Raw genomic sequence first — 15668 nt, 5'->3', positions numbered from 1 at the left:
ATAATCTTGCAAAAAAAAAAAAAAGAGTCAATGCCCGATCTCAGAATGTAAGCAGGTTTGGGCCAGGTTAGTACTTTTGGATTTTTTCAGTAATTATCTAATAGGCCTGGTTAGTACTTTAGGAAATTTTCACTAATTGTCCAATAATCTTGCAAATAAAAAAAAAAAAAAAAAGAGTCAATGCCCGATCTCAGAATGTAAGCAGGTTTGGGCCAGGTTAGTACTTTTGGATTTTTTCAGTAATTATCTAATAGCCTGGTTAGTACTTTTGGAAATTTTCACTAATTGTCCAATAATCTTGCAAAAAAAAAAAAAAGAGTCAATGCCCGACCTCAGAATGTTAGCAGGTTTGGGCCAGGTTAGTTCTTTTGGATTTTTTCAGTAAATATCTAATAGGCCTGGTTAGTACTTTTGGAAAAATTCACTAATTGTCTAATAATCTTGTAAAAAAACAAGAAAGAGTCAATGCCCGATCTCAGAATGTAAGCAGGTTTGGGCCAGGTTAGTACTTTTGGATTTTTTCAGTAATTATCTAATAGGCCTGGTTAGTACTTTTGGGAATACCAGGTGCTGAAAGCTTTTGGGTTTCCTTCCCTACTTATATAATGCACTGGCGATTATAGTGGCTGATCTTTAAATAGCCCTCTCTTTGCAGCCTCCTTCGCTTACGGCCATACCAACCTGGCTATGCCTGATCTCGTCTGATCTCGGAAGCTAAGCAGGTTTGGGCCTGGTTAGTACTTGGATGGGAGACCGCCTGGGAATACCAGGTGCTGTAAGCTTTTGGGTTTCCTTCCCTACTTATATAAAGCACTGGCGATTATAGTGGCTGATCTTTAAATAGCCCTCTCTTTGCAGCCTCCTTCGCTTATGGCCATACCATCCTGGCTATGCCAGATCTCAACTGATCTCCAAATGTAAGCAGGTTTGGGCCAGGTTAGTACTTTTGGATTTTTTCAGTAAATATCTAATAGGCCTGGTTAGTACTTTTGGAAAAATTCACTAATTGTCTAATAATCTTGTAAAAAAACAAAAAAGAGTCAATGCCCGATCTCAGAATGTAAGCAGGTTTGGGCCAGGTTAGTACTTTTGGATTTTTTCAGTAATTATCTAATAGGCCTGGTTAGTACTTTTGGGAATACCAGGTGCTGTAAGCTTTTGGGTTTCCTTCCCTACTTATATAATAATGCACTGGCGATTATAGTGGCTGATCTTTAAATAGCCCTCTCTTTGCAGCCTCCTTCGCTTACGGCCATACCAACCTGGCTATGCCCGATCTCGTCTGATCTCGGAAGCTAAGCAGGTTTGGGCCTAGTTAGTACTTGGATGGGAGACCGCCTGGGAATACCAGCTGCTGTTAGCTTTCGGGTTTCCTTCCCTACTTATATAAAGCACTGGCGATTATAGTGGCTGATCTTTAAATAGCCCTCTCTTTGCAGCCTCCTTTGCTTACGGCCATACCAACCTGGCTATGCCAGATCTCGTCTGATCTCGGAAGCTAAGCAGGTTTGGGCCTGGTTAGTACTTGGATGGGAGACCGCCTGGGAATACCAGGTGCTGTAAGCTTTTGGGTTTCCTTCCCTACTTATATAAAGCACTGGCGATTATAGTGGCTGATCTTTAAATAGCCCTCTCTTTGCAGCCTCCTTCGCTTATGGCCATACCATCCTGTCAATGCCCGATCTCAACTGATCTCCAAATCTGAGCAGGTTTGGGCCAGGTTAGTACTTTTGGATTTTTTCAGTAATTATCTAATAGGCCTGGTTAGTACTTTAGGAAATTTTCACTAATTATCCAATAATCTTGCAAAAAAAAAAAAAAAAGAGTCAATGCCCGATCTCAGAATGTAAGCAGGTTTGGGCCAGGTTAGTACTTTTGGATTTTTTCAGTAATTATCTAATAGGCCTGGTTAGTACTTTTGGGAATACCAGGTGCTGTAAGCTTTTGGGTTTCCTTCCCTACTTATATAATGCACTGGCGATTATAGTGGCTGATCTTTAAATAGCCCTCTCTTTGCAGCCTCCTTCGCTTATGGCCATACCATCCTGGCTATGCCCGATCTCAACTGATCTCCAAATCTAAGCAGGTTTGGGCCAGGTTAGTACTTTTGGATTTTTTCAGTAATTATCTAATAGGCCTGGTTAGTACTTTTGGAAATTTTCACTAATTGTCCGATAATCTTGCAAAAAAAAAAAAAAAAGAGTCGATGCCCGATCTCAGAATGTAAGCAGGTTTGGGCCAGGTTAGTACTTTTTGATTTTTTCAATAATTATCTAATAGGCCTGGTTAGTACTTTAGGAAATTTTCACTAATTGTCCAATAATCTTGCAAAAAAAAAAAAAAAAAAAGAGTCAATGCCCGATCTCAGAATGTAAGCAGGTTTGGGCCAGGTTAGTACTTTTGGATTTTTTCAGTAATTATCTAATAGGCCTGGTTAGTACTTTTGGAAATTTTCACTTATTGTCCAATAATCTTGCAAAAAAAAGAAAAAAGAGTCAATGCCCGATCTCAGAATGTAAGCAGGTTTGGGCCAGGTTAGTACTTTTGGATTTTTTCAGTAAATATCTAATAGGCCTGGTTAGTACTTTTGGAAAAATTCACTAATTGTCCAATAATCTTGTAAAAAAACAAAAAAGAGTCAATGCCCGATCTCAGAATGTAAGCAGGTTTGGGCCAGGTTAGTACTTTTGGATTTTTTCAGTAATTATATAATAGGCCTGGTTAGTACTTTTGGGAATACCAGGTGCTGTAAGCTTTTGGGTTTCCTTCCCTACTTATATAATGCACTGGCGATTATAGTGGCTGATCTTTAAATAGCCCTCTCTTTGCAGCCTCCTTCGCTTACGGCCATTCCAACCTGGCTGTGCCCGATCTCGTCTGATCTCGGAAGCTAAGCAGGTTTGGGCCTGGTTAGTACTTGGATGGGAGACCGCCTGGGAATACCAGGTGCTGTAAGCTTTTGGGTTTCCTTCCCTACTTATATAAAGCACTGGCGATTATAGTGGCTGATCTTTAAATAGCCCTCTCTTTGCAGCCTCCTTCGCTTATGGCCATACCATCCTGGCTATGCCCGATCTCAACTGATCTCCAAATCTAAGTAGGTTTGGGCCAGGTTAGTACTTTTGGATTTTTTCAGTAGTTATCTAATAGGCCTGGTTAGTACTTTTGGAAATGTTCACTAATTGTCCAATAATCTTGCAAAAAAAAAAAAAAAAAAAGAGTCAATGCCCGATCTCAGAATGTAAGCAGGTTTGGGCCAGGTTAGTAATTTTGGAATTTTTCAATAATTATCTAATAGGCCTGGTTAGTACTTTAGGAAATTTTCACTAATTGTCCAATAATCTTGCAAAAAAAAAAAAAAGAGTCAATGCCCGATCTCAGAATGTAAGCAGGTTTGGGCCAGGTTAGTACTTTTGGATTTTTTCAGTAATTATCTAATAGGCCTGGTTAGTACTTTAGGAAATTTTCACTAATTGTCCAATAATCTTGCATATAAAAAAAAAGAGTCAATGCCCGATCTCAGAATGTAAGCAGGTTTGGGCCAGGTTAGTACTTTTGGATTATTTCAGTAATTATCTAATAGGCCTGGTTAGTACTTTTGGGAATACCAGGTGCTGTAAGCTTTTGGGTTTCCTTCCCTACTTATATAATGCACTGGCGATTATAGTGGCTGATCTTTAAATAGCCCTCTCTTTGCAGCCTCCTTCGCTTACGGCCATTCCAACCTGGCTATGCCCGATCTCGTCTGATCTCGGAAGCTAAGCAGGTTTGGGCCTGGTTAGTACTTGGATGGGAGACCGCCTGGGAATACCAGGTGATGTAAGCTTTTGGGTTTCCTTCCCTACTTATATAAAGCACTGGCGATTATGGTGGCTGATCTTTAAATAGCCCTCTCTTTGCAGCCTCTTTCGCTTATGGCCATACCATCCTGGCTATGCCCGATCCAAACTGATCTCCAAATCTAAGCAGGTTTGAGCCAGGTTAGTACTTTTGGATTTTTTCAGTAATTATCTAATAGGCCTGGTTAGTACTTTTGGAAATGTTCACTAATTGTCCAATAATCTTGCAAAAAAAAAAAAAAAGAGTCAATGCCCGATCTCAGAATGTAAGCAGGTTTGGGTCAGGTTAGTAATTTTGGAATTTTTCAATAATTATCTAATAGGCCTGGTTAGTACTTTAGGAAATTTTCACGAATTGTCCAATAATCTTGCAAAAAAAAAAAAAAGAGTCAATGCCCGATCTCAGAATGTAAGCAGGTTTGGGCCAGGTTAGTACTTTTGGATTTTTTCAGTAATTATCTAATAGGCCTGGTTAGTACTTTTAGAAATTTTCACTTATTGTCCAATAATCTTGCAAAAAAAAAAAAAAAAAAGAGTCAATGCCCGATCTCAGAATGTAAGCAGGTTTGGGCCAGGTTAGTACTTTTGGATTTTTTCAGTAATTATCTAATAGGCCTGGTTAGTACTTTTGGAAATTTTCACTAATTGTCCAATAATCTTGCAAAAAAAAAAAAAGAGTCAATGCCCGACCTCAGAATGTTAGCAGGTTTGGGCCAGGTTAGTTCTTTTGGATTTTTTCAGTAAATATCTAATAGGCCTGGTTAGTACTTTTGGAAAAATTCACTAATTGTCTAATAATCTTGTAAAAACAACAAGAAAGAGTCAATGCCCGATCTCAGAATGTAAGCAGGTTTGGGCCAGGTTAGTACTTTTGGATTTTTTCAGTAATTATCTAATAGGCCTGGTTAGTACTTTTGGGAATACCAGGTGCTGTAAGCTTTTGGGTTTCCTTCCCTACTTATATAATGCACTGGCGATTATAGTGGCTGATCTTTAAATAGCCCTCTCTTTGCAGCCTCCTTCGCTTACGGCCATACCAACCTGGCTATGCCTGATCTCGTCTGATCTCGGAAGTTAAGCAGGTTTGGGCCTGGTTAGTACTTGGATGGGAGACCGCCTGGGAATACCAGGTGCTGTAAGCTTTTGGGTTTCATTCCCTACTTATATAAAGCACTGGCGATTATAGTGGCTGATCTTTAAATAGCCCTCTCTTTGCAGCCTCCTTCGCTTATGGCCATACCATCCTGGCTATGCCAGATCTCGTCTGATCTCGGAAGCTAAGCAGGTTTGGGCCTGGTTAGTACTTGGATGGGAGACCGCCTGGGAATACCAGGTGCTGTAAGCTTTTGGGTTTCCTTCCCTACTTATATAAAGCACTGGCGATTATAGTGGCTGATCTTTAAATAGCCCTCTCTTTGCAGCCTCCTTCGCTTATGGCCATACCATCCTGTCTATGCCCGATCTCAACTGATCTCCAAATCTGAGCAGGTTTGGGCCAGGTTAGTACTTTTGGATTTTTTCAGTAATTATCTAATAGGCCTGGTTAGTACTTTAGGAAATTTTCACTAATTATCCAATAATCTTGCAAAAAAAAAAAAAAAAGAGTCAATGCCCGATCTCAGAATGTAAGCAGGTTTGGGCCAGGTTAGTACTTTTGGAAAAATTCACTAATTGTCTAATAATCTTGTAAAAAAACAAAAAAGAGTCAATGCCCGATCTCAGAATGTAAGCAGGTTTGGGCCAGGTTAGTACTTTTGGATTTTTTCAGTAATTATCTAATAGGCCTGGTTAGTACTTTTGGGAATACCAGGTGCTGTAAGCTTTTGGGTTTCCTTCCCTACTTATATAATGCACTGGCGATTATAGTGGCTGATCTTTAAATAGCCCTCTCTTTGCAGCCTCCTTCGCTTATGGCCATACCATCCTGGCTATGCCCGATCTCAACTGATCTCCAAATCTAAGCAGGTTTGGGCCAGGTTAGTACTTTTGGATTTTTTCAGTAATTATCTAATAGGCCTGGTTAGTACTTTTGGAAATTTTCACTAATTGTCCGATAATCTTGCAAAAAAAAAAAAAAAAGAGTCGATGCCCGATCTCAGAATGTAAGCAGGTTTGGGCCAGGTTAGTACTTTTTGATTTTTTCAATAATTATCTAATAGGCCTGGTTAGTACTTTAGGAAATTTTCACTAATTGTCCAATAATCTTGCAAAAAAAAAAAAAAAAAAGAGTCAATGCCCGATCTCAGAATGTAAGCAGGTTTGGGCCAGGTTAGTACTTTTGGATTTTTTCAGTAATTATCTAATAGGCCTGGTTAGTACTTTTGGAAATTTTCACTTATTGTCCAATAATCTTGCAAAAAAAAGAAAAAAGAGTCAATGCCCGATCTCAGAATGTAAGCAGGTTTGGGCCAGGTTAGTACTTTTGGATTTTTTCAGTAAATATCTAATAGGCCTGGTTAGTACTTTTGGAAAAATTCACTAATTGTCCAATAATCTTGTAAAAAAACAAAAAAGAGTCAATGCCCGATCTCAGAATGTAAGCAGGTTTGGGCCAGGTTAGTACTTTTGGATTTTTTCAGTAATTATATAATAGGCCTGGTTAGTACTTTTGGGAATACCAGGTGCTGTAAGCTTTTGGGTTTCCTTCCCTACTTATATAATGCACTGGCGATTATAGTGGCTGATCTTTAAATAGCCCTCTCTTTGCAGCCTCCTTCGCTTACGGCCATTCCAACCTGGCTGTGCCCGATCTCGTCTGATCTCGGAAGCTAAGCAGGTTTGGGCCTGGTTAGTACTTGGATGGGAGACCGCCTGGGAATACCAGGTGCTGTAAGCTTTTGGGTTTCCTTCCCTACTTATATAAAGCACTGGCGATTATAGTGGCTGATCTTTAAATAGCCCTCTCTTTGCAGCCTCCTTCGCTTATGGCCATACCATCCTGGCTATGCCTGATCTCAACTGATCTCCAAATCTAAGTAGGTTTGGGCCAGGTTAGTACTTTTGGATTTTTTCAGTAGTTATCTAATAGGCCTGGTTAGTACTTTTGGAAATGTTCACTAATTGTCCAATAATCTTGCAAAAAAAAAAAAAAAAAAAGAGTCAATGCCCGATCTCAGAATGTAAGCAGGTTTGGGCCAGGTTAGTAATTTTGGAATTTTTCAATAATTATCTAATAGGCCTGGTTAGTACTTTAGGAAATTTTCACTAATTGTCCAATAATCTTGCAAAAAAAAAAAAAAGAGTCAATGCCCGATCTCAGAATGTAAGCAGGTTTGGGCCAGGTTAGTACTTTTGGATTTTTTCAGTAATTATCTAATAGGCCTGGTTAGTACTTTAGGAAATTTTCACTAATTGTCCAATAATCTTGCATATAAAAAAAAAGAGTCAATGCCCGATCTCAGAATGTAAGCAGGTTTGGGCCAGGTTAGTACTTTTGGATTATTTCAGTAATTATCTAATAGGCCTGGTTAGTACTTTTGGGAATACCAGGTGCTGTAAGCTTTTGGGTTTCCTTCCCTACTTATATAATGCACTGGCGATTATAGTGGCTGATCTTTAAATAGCCCTCTCTTTGCAGCCTCCTTCGCTTATGGCCATACCATCCTGGCTATGCCCGATCTCAACTGATCTCCAAATCTAAGCAGGTTTGGGCCAGGTTAGTACTTTTGGATTTTTTCAGTAATTATCTAATAGGCCTGGTTAGTACTTTTGGAAATTTTCACTAATTGTCCAATAATCTTGCAAAAAAAAAAAAAAAAAGAGTCAATGCCCGATCTCAGAATGTAAGCAGGTTTGGGCCAGGTTAGTACTTTTGGATTTTTTCAGTAATTATCTAATAGGCCTGGTTAGTACTTTTGGGAATACCAGGTGCTGTAAGCTTTTGGGTTTCCTTCCCTACTTATATAATGCACTGGCGATTATAGTGGCTGATCTTTAAATAGCCCTCTCTTTGCAGCCTCCTTCGCTTACGGCCATACGAACCTGAGGGCGCTAGAGAGCTACAGGAAGTGTTGGCTGCAGTTGGGAGAGGAAGGCTCTCCTCCATTTTGTGTTTTTCTATTTGTGGTTGTTTTGTTTGTTTTGTGAATCTGTGATTGTTTCTTTGACATTTTTTCTTTTTTGAAAGCCACCTAACAGCAGCATATCGCTGTCTGGAGGGTGGTTGATCTTTTTTTTCTCAAAAATGGACGGATTGTATGGTAACGACTCGGAACTGGCTGGAGAGACTCGAATGGCAAATGACAATGGACTGGCAGGAGGAACACGCACGGCAAGCGACACTGGACTGGCTGGAGGAACACGCATGGCAATCGACACTGGACTGGCTGGAGGAACAAGCATGGCAAACAACACAGGACTGGCTGGAGGAACACGCATGGTAAACGACACTAGAATGGCTGGAGGAACAAGTATGGCAAACAACAATGGACTGGCTGGAGGAACACGCACGGCAAATGACACTGGACTGGAGAAGCGACAAAGAGCTGGAAATGTAAAAGATCAAGAAGCAAGGAAAAGATTTGGTGAAAGAAAATATTTAAAGGAGGCAACAGTGATCGTGAGTACAGAGAATGTGATTGGTGTGAGAGGAGAGGATATAATTAAAGCAATCTCAGAAAAAATTGGAAGTGGAAAGGTGTTGGCTGTAAGACCCAGACAAGGCAAAGAATATGAACTGACATTGGAACAGGAAGAAATGTGTGACATTTTAATCAATGGATTGACAATAAAGGGAGTGGACTGTGAAGTAAAAAAACTGCAAAATAAAGATTACGTTGTTTCCTTCATGCACCTGCCTGTCTACCTGGAGGATAAGGAAATTGTAAACAAATTGGAAGGATGGGGGGTTTCCCCCATATCTAAAATCAAAAGAAGGTGCTATCCGGACACTGACATCGAAGACGGCACAAGGTTTGTAAAGGTGAGGTTCCCCAAAGAAGTGGCATCACTCCCTTACAGCACTAAGATTGAAACAGCTGAAGGCCCGCAGTACTTTAGGGTGATGCACAGCCACCAGGTGAAGACTTGTAGGCTGTGCATGAGCCCAGAACATCTACTGAAAGAGTGCCCAGAATTCAAGTGCCATAAATGTTTGGAAAGGGGACATTTTGCACGAGACTGCAATGCTGTCAGGTGTCCGGATTGCCAAGAAATTTTAAATAAATGTGAATGCTGGATGGAGGGGGTGGTAGGTGGAAGGAAAGAACAGGTGGACAGACAGGTGCATGAAGAAAACAATGATGAAGGACATTGTGATGAAAGACATGAAGAAGACAAATTACAACCAAAGGAAACAGAGGAAGGAACAAACAACAGACAGGAAGGAGAAGGAGAAAAAGAAAAAGAAAATTACAATGAACAAATAAGAGAAGAGGACACACAAATTACACCGATGGACATATCTTCAATTCATGGACAAAAAGGAAAAGAACAAGACAAAGAAACTGATAACAAAGGAGAAATAAGTATGGAGGAGGATGAGAAGGAAAAGGCGGAGAGGGGAAAAATACGAAGAAGATCGCTAAAGGTAAAGCCAAATATAGAAAGTTCAAGAAAAAAAGTGAAATGTTTAAATAGGTTTGAGGTGTTAAAGGAATTGGAGGAGAAAGACTGAGAATGATGGGTTTTAGATATTTATTATTTTTCTTTTTAATGGTTTTAAGTGTTGTGACTTTTAATGCAAGAGGACTTTTGAACTTAAAGAAATTTGAAAATATAAAAGAAAAATGTAAAAGAGAAGACATTATTGTACTACAGGAAACAAACTGGAGAGAAAATGTAATGAATGAATATAAAAAGAGATGGGGAGGAGGGATTTTGTACAATAATGGAGATGGGAGGTTTGGGAGAGGTGTGGCTTTTTTAATGAAGGATGATGTTTTTAAAGCAAGTCAAATTTTATACAAAGATACGATGGGTAAATGTATGGTTGTAGAGACAAAACATGAAGGAAGGGAATTGATTTTAGTAAATGTACATGCACCAACGGAGGAGAAGGAAAAGAAAGAGTTTTTTTATGTTTTAAGTAGTTTTGTAAAGAAGTATAAAGAAATAATAATGATGGGGGATTTTAATACGGTTTTTAGTAAACAAGACATGGCAGATGGAATGGTTTTTAAAACTGACAAAGGGAGAAAAGAATTAAAAGCTTTAATGGCAGAAAATAATATGATAGATGTGTGGAGAGAAAGAAATGAAAAGAAAAAAGAGTTTTCAAGAAGGCAAATAGTGGGGCAGTTTGTGTGTGAAACAAGAATTGATTTTATTTTATGTACAAGAAATGTGGAGAATTTTATAGAAAATATTAAGTATGAAGAAACAAGTTTTAGCGATCACAAGTTCTTATTTTTTAAATTGGATTGGAATAAAGTGCAAAGAGGGCCAGGAATATGGGTTTTAAATACAAAAATGTTAGAAAATGAAGACTATGTATTAAAGGTTAAAGAAATTATAGAAAAAGAAAAGGGAAATGAAATGTATGAAGAAGATAAGAGAATTTGGTGGGAGAATGTAAAGTTTTTAATAAAAAAATTCTCAATTAAGTATTGTAGCATAATACGCAAATGCAAAAGATACAACGAAAAAAAAATAAAGGAATGTTTGGAAGCAGAATTGAATAAAGAAAATAAAGATATACAAAAGATAAAGGAAATGGATGAAAAACTGAAGGAAATAGAGGAAAAAGAATATGAGGGGGCGAGGTTAAGGAGCAAAGCTAAATATACTGTGGAGGGAGAAAAGTGCACAAAGTTTTTTTTTGATTTGGAAAAAAAGAGAGGGAAAGCTGAAACAATAAAACAGGTAAGAGGGAAAAATGGGGAAGTTGTAGAGGGGAATGAAAAGATTTTAGAAGAAATAAAGAATTTTTATGAAGATCTTTTTAGTGCCAGGGGTGTAGAAGAAAACGAAAAAATTGAATTGTTGAATCGAATAAAAGTAAAAGTGAGTAAGGAAGATAAAAAAGAATGCGATCAAAAAATTGGTGAAGAAGAGATTGAAAGAGCAATACAGCAGCTGAATAAACAGAAAAGTCCAGGAATAGATGGTTTGGGAAGTGAATTTTATATATGTTTTAAAGAGATTTTAACCAAGATTTTAAAGGAAGTTTTTAGTGAGATTTTTGAAAAAGAAGAAGTTAATGAAAGAATGGGGATGGGGATAACAAAACTGATATATAAAAGGAAAGGAGAAAAGGTAGATTTAAAAAACTATAGGCCGATCACAATGCTTAACACAGATTTTAAGATTTTATCAAAGGTTTTAGCAAACAGGTTAAAGGAAGTAATGCCAAGTATAATCGAAACAAACCAAGCATACGGAGTAAAAGGAAGGGATATAGCGGATATAACAATGAGTATAAGAGACACAATATGGTATATGAAAGAACTAAATGAAGATGGTTACATAATTAGTCTAGATTTTGAAAAAGCATTTGATCGGGTTGAACACGAGTATTTATTTGATGTTTTAAAGAAATTTGGTTTTGGGGGAGATTTTATCAAATATATTGAGATTTTATATAAGGGCGCTTTAACGAGAATAAAGTGTAATGGGTTTTTAACAGAATGTTTTAAAATCACAAGATCGATAAGACAGGGTTGTCCGCTTTCGGCATTATTATATTCACTTGTATCGGAACCGTTAGGATTGGCCATAAAACAAAAAGAAGGAATAATTGGAATTGAAATTGAGGAAAATAATGCTGAGGGAAAGGTTTTTCAATATGCTGATGACACAACGATAATAGTAAAAGGAAAGGAGAGCATCAAAGAAGTTATGAATGTTGTAGAGGAATATTGTAAAGGATCTGGGAGTAAAGTAAATGAAGAAAAGACGGTATATATGAGATTTGGTAAAGCAATGGTTTTAAAGGATAGTTTTAATTTTAAGGAAGTGGAAGAAATTAGGATTTTAGGAATTTTAATGGGTAAAAATGAGATGAAAGTAAGAGATGAAATGTGGGTGGAACTAGTAACAGGAATAGAGAGAAGGTTAAATTTTTGGAAATTAAGAACTTTAAACTTAAAAGGGAAGGTTTTAGTATTGAATGTTTTAATGGTGTCTAAGCTATGGAATGTTTTATATGTGTCGCATATGCCAATGTGGACAGAAAAGAGGTTGAAGAAATGTTTTCTTGACTTTTTATGGGAGGGGAAGCCAGCAAGAATAGCTTTTAATACGATTTTAGGGGCGGTAGAGAAGGGGGGTTTAGGTTTAATAGATGTGGAACAGAGGAAAAATAGTTTGAGAGTGAAAGTAGTGAAGAAATACCTACAAGATGAGGACAAACCAGAGTGGAAAAAGACAATGAAATATTTTTTAAACAAATGTGGGGATCTTAACATGGGGGATGGAATTTTATGGATGAAAACGAAGAATTGGATGACAGAAAATTTACCAGAGTTTTATAGAGAAATTTTAAGTGCTTGGGGAAAATTTTTAGATAAAGTTGAGTTTGATCCACATGGGAGAGAACACATTTTAAATCAACCTCTGTTCTTAAACCAAAACATTTTAAAACAAGACAAAGGGATTTTTTTAAAGAAATGGATGGAAGTGGGGATAACAAGAGTGAGAGATGTATTGTATGAATTTAAAGAAGGTTTTTTACCGACACAATTTATTATAGATGCAATGGAGGAGGCAAAAGAGGATTACAGTGAACAAGACATAAAAAATAAATATGAAATCATTAAAAGCGCAATACCCAAAGAGTGGATTAAAAGAATAGAATGTATGGAAGAAGAGCCAAAAGAGAAATGTATTTACGTGAAATTAGGGGAAAAACTGTATGATTTTAAGGAATGTACTCTGAAAATGATTTATTGTTCTTTTAGAGATGGTGTTTTTAAAGAGCCTATTGCAAATGGATACTGGATGCAGAAATTCAAAGATTTAAAAAAAGAGTATATATGGAGAAACATGACAGGGAAGTGTGTGGAAACTAAATTGGGATGTTTGGAGTATTTTATAAGGCATAAAGTGGTTTTTACTGAGATTATTTTAAATAAAATAGGAAGGGAAGAAAATGCTCTGTGTAAAGTGTGCCAGGAAAAGGAAGAGGGGATTTTACATATGTTTTTATATTGTAGAGAACTGGAGGAGTTTTTAAGAAAATGTAAATGTTTAATTAAAGATGTGACTGAAGACTGGGATGAAAATGTAATGGAATGGAACAGAGTGGTGATGTTGGTTGGGAAAAAAAGTGTCAAAACAAAAATTTTATTAATCTGTGTGTAATGCTAATGAAAAGTGCAATATGGGAGAGAAGAACTGTGGCTAAAAAGGAAATCATTGTGTTGGATGTTTGGACTGTGTTTAAAAGGAAAACCGAATTATATATTGAAAGGCTGTATGTGTATTTTAAAGGTGTAAATATGTTGGATTATTTTTATGATGTTTTTACCCCAAAAGTTTATTGTGTTTTAAATGATTCAATGTGGAAGCTGCCAGGAAGTGAAGGACATTTTTAAATTATCTATGTAAAGGAAAGATGTGTAATGTAGAGATGTGTATAGAAGAAATGCTGTATTTTCTATTGCTTGTGTTTAATCTATTGTACTTTATTTGAAATTTCTTTAATAAAAAAAAAAAAAAAAAAAAAAAAAAAGGCTATGCCTGATCTCGTCTGATCTCGGAAGCTAAGCAGGTTTGGGCCTGGTTAGTACTTGGATGGGAGACCGCCTGGGAATACCAGGTGCTGTAAGCTTTTGGGTTTCCTTCCCTACTTATATAAAGCACTGGCGATTATAGTGGCTGATCTTTAAATAGCCCTCTCTTTGCAGCCTCCTTCGCTTAAGGCCATACCATCCTGGCTATGCCAGATCTCAACTGATCTCCAAATGTAAGCAGGTTTGGGCCAGGTTAGTACTTTTGGATTTTTTCAGTAAATATCTAATAGGCCTGGTTAGTACTTTTGGAAAAATTCACTAATTGTCTAATAATCTTGTAAAAAAACAAAAAAGAGTCAATGCCCGATCTCAGAATGTAAGCAGGTTTGGGCCAGGTTAGTACTTTTGGATTTTTTCAGTAATTATCTAATAGGCCTGGTTAGTACTTTTGGGAATACCAGGTGCTGTAAGCTTTTGGGTTTCCTTCCCTACTTATATAATAATGCACTGGCGATTATAGTGGCTGATCTTTAAATAGCCCTCTCTTTGCAGCCTCCTTCGTTTACGGCCATACCAACCTGGCTATGCCCGATCTCGTCTGATCTCGGAAGCTAAGCAGGTTTGGGCCTGGTTAGTACTTGGATGGGAGACCGCCTGGGAATACCAGGTGCTGTAAGCTTTTGGGTTTCCTTCCCTACTTATATAAAGCACTGGCGATTATAGTGGCTGATCTTTAAATAGCCCTCTCTTTGCAGCCTCCTTCGCTTATGGCCATACCATCCTGTCTATGCCCGATCTCAACTGATCTCCAAATCTGAGCAGGTTTGGGCCAGGTTAGTACTTTTGGATTTTTTCAGTAATTATCTAATAGGCCTGGTTAGTACTTTAGGAAATTTTCACTAATTATCCAATAATCTTGCAAAAAAAAAAAAAAAAAAAGAGTCAATGCCCGATCTCAGAATGTAAGCAGGTTTGGGCCAGGTTAGTACTTTTGGATTTTTTCAGTAATTATCTAATAGGCCTGGTTAGTACTTTTGGGAATACCAGGTGCTGTAAGCTTTTGGGTTTCCTTCCCTACTTATATAATGCAATGGCGATTATAGTGGCTGATCTTTAAATAGCCCTCTCTTTGCAGCCTCCTTCGCTTATGGCCATACCATGCTGGCTATGCCCAATCTCAACTGATCTCCAAATCTAAGCAGGTTTGGACCAGGTTAGTACTTTTGGATTTTTTCAGTAATTATCTAATAGGCCTGGTTAGTACTTTTGGAAATTTTCACTAATTGTCCAATAATCTTGCAAAAAAAAAAAAAAAAAGAGTCGATGCCCGATCTCAGAATGTAAGCAGGTTTGGGCCAGGTTAGTACTTTTTGATTTTTTCAATAATTATCTAATAGGCCTGGTTAGTACTTTTGGAAATTTTCACTTATTGTCCAATAATCTTGCAAAAAAAAGAAAAAAGAGTCAATGCCCGATCTCAGAATGTAAGCAGGTTTGGGCCAGGTTAGTACTTTTGGATTTTTTCAGTAATTATCTAATAGGCCTGGTTAGTACTTTTGGAAATTTTCACTAATTGTTAAATAATCTTGCAAAAAAAAAAAAAAGAGTCAATGCCCGACCTCAGAATGTTAGCAGGTTTGGGCCAGGTTAGTACTTTTGGATTTTTTCAGTAAATATCTAATAGGCCTGGTTAGTACTTTTGGAAAAATTCACTAATTGTCCAATAATCTTGTAAAAAAACAAAAAAGAGTCAATGCCCGATATCAGAATGTAAGCAGGTTTGGGCCAGGTTAGTACTTTTGGATTTTTTCAGTAATTATCTAATAGGCCTGGTTAGTACTTTAGGAAATTTTCACTAATTGTCCAATAATCTTGCAAATAAAAAAAAAAAAAAAAGAGTCAATGCCCGATCTCAGAATGTAAGCAGGTTTGGGCCAGGTTAGTACTTTTGGATTATTTCAGTAATTATCTAATAGGCCTGGTTAGTACTTTTGGGAATACCAGGTGCTGTAAGCTTTTGGGTTTCCTTCCCTACTTATATAATGCACTGGCGATTATAGTGGCTGATCTTTAAATAGCCCTCTCTTTGCAGCCTCCTTCGCTTACGGCCATTCCAAACTGGCTATGCCTGATCTCGGAAGCTAAGCAGGTTTGGGCCTGGTTAGTACTTGGATGGGAGACCGCCTGGGAATACCAGGTGCTGTAAGCTTTTGGGTTT

At 37.6% G+C, this 15668-nt stretch overlaps 9 non-coding genes and 1 pseudogene across 9 annotated transcripts; all 10 read left to right on the top strand.

The window, feature by feature from the left end:
- Positions 1–663: 663 nt before the first annotated feature.
- Positions 664–782, top strand: LOC132151063 (5S ribosomal RNA). The gene has a single exon (XR_009436227.1). It is a non-coding gene; the product is annotated as a 5S ribosomal RNA (ribosomal RNA).
- Positions 783–1244: 462 nt separating this feature from the next.
- Positions 1245–1363, top strand: LOC132150631 (5S ribosomal RNA). The gene has a single exon (XR_009435858.1). It is a non-coding gene; the product is annotated as a 5S ribosomal RNA (ribosomal RNA).
- Positions 1364–1447: 84 nt separating this feature from the next.
- Positions 1448–1566, top strand: LOC132149937 (5S ribosomal RNA). The gene has a single exon (XR_009435192.1). It is a non-coding gene; the product is annotated as a 5S ribosomal RNA (ribosomal RNA).
- Positions 1567–2839: 1273 nt separating this feature from the next.
- LOC132151024 (5S ribosomal RNA) lies at positions 2840–2958 on the top strand. The gene has a single exon (XR_009436190.1). It is a non-coding gene; the product is annotated as a 5S ribosomal RNA (ribosomal RNA).
- A 749-nt stretch (positions 2959–3707) lies between these two features.
- On the top strand, positions 3708–3826 carry LOC132150269 (5S ribosomal RNA). Its single transcript, XR_009435506.1, has one exon. It is a non-coding gene; the product is annotated as a 5S ribosomal RNA (ribosomal RNA).
- A 1036-nt stretch (positions 3827–4862) lies between these two features.
- LOC132150914 (5S ribosomal RNA) lies at positions 4863–4981 on the top strand. Its single transcript, XR_009436088.1, has one exon. It is a non-coding gene; the product is annotated as a 5S ribosomal RNA (ribosomal RNA).
- Positions 4982–5065: 84 nt separating this feature from the next.
- LOC132150431 (5S ribosomal RNA) lies at positions 5066–5184 on the top strand. Its single transcript, XR_009435664.1, has one exon. It is a non-coding gene; the product is annotated as a 5S ribosomal RNA (ribosomal RNA).
- Positions 5185–6556: 1372 nt separating this feature from the next.
- Positions 6557–6675, top strand: LOC132151022 (5S ribosomal RNA). Its single transcript, XR_009436189.1, has one exon. It is a non-coding gene; the product is annotated as a 5S ribosomal RNA (ribosomal RNA).
- A 7335-nt stretch (positions 6676–14010) lies between these two features.
- On the top strand, positions 14011–14129 carry LOC132150924 (5S ribosomal RNA). The gene has a single exon (XR_009436098.1). It is a non-coding gene; the product is annotated as a 5S ribosomal RNA (ribosomal RNA).
- A 1421-nt stretch (positions 14130–15550) lies between these two features.
- LOC132150714 (5S ribosomal RNA) lies at positions 15551–15659 on the top strand (annotated as a pseudogene).
- Positions 15660–15668: the final 9 nt, after the last annotated feature.

Source organism: Carassius carassius, chromosome 9 (assembly GCF_963082965.1).
Source record: "Carassius carassius chromosome 9, fCarCar2.1, whole genome shotgun sequence".
NCBI classification, from domain to species: Eukaryota; Metazoa; Chordata; class Actinopteri; order Cypriniformes; family Cyprinidae; genus Carassius; species Carassius carassius.
The sequence above is the reverse complement of the archived record's forward strand: the minus strand, read 5'-3'. Positions and strand labels throughout refer to the sequence as shown.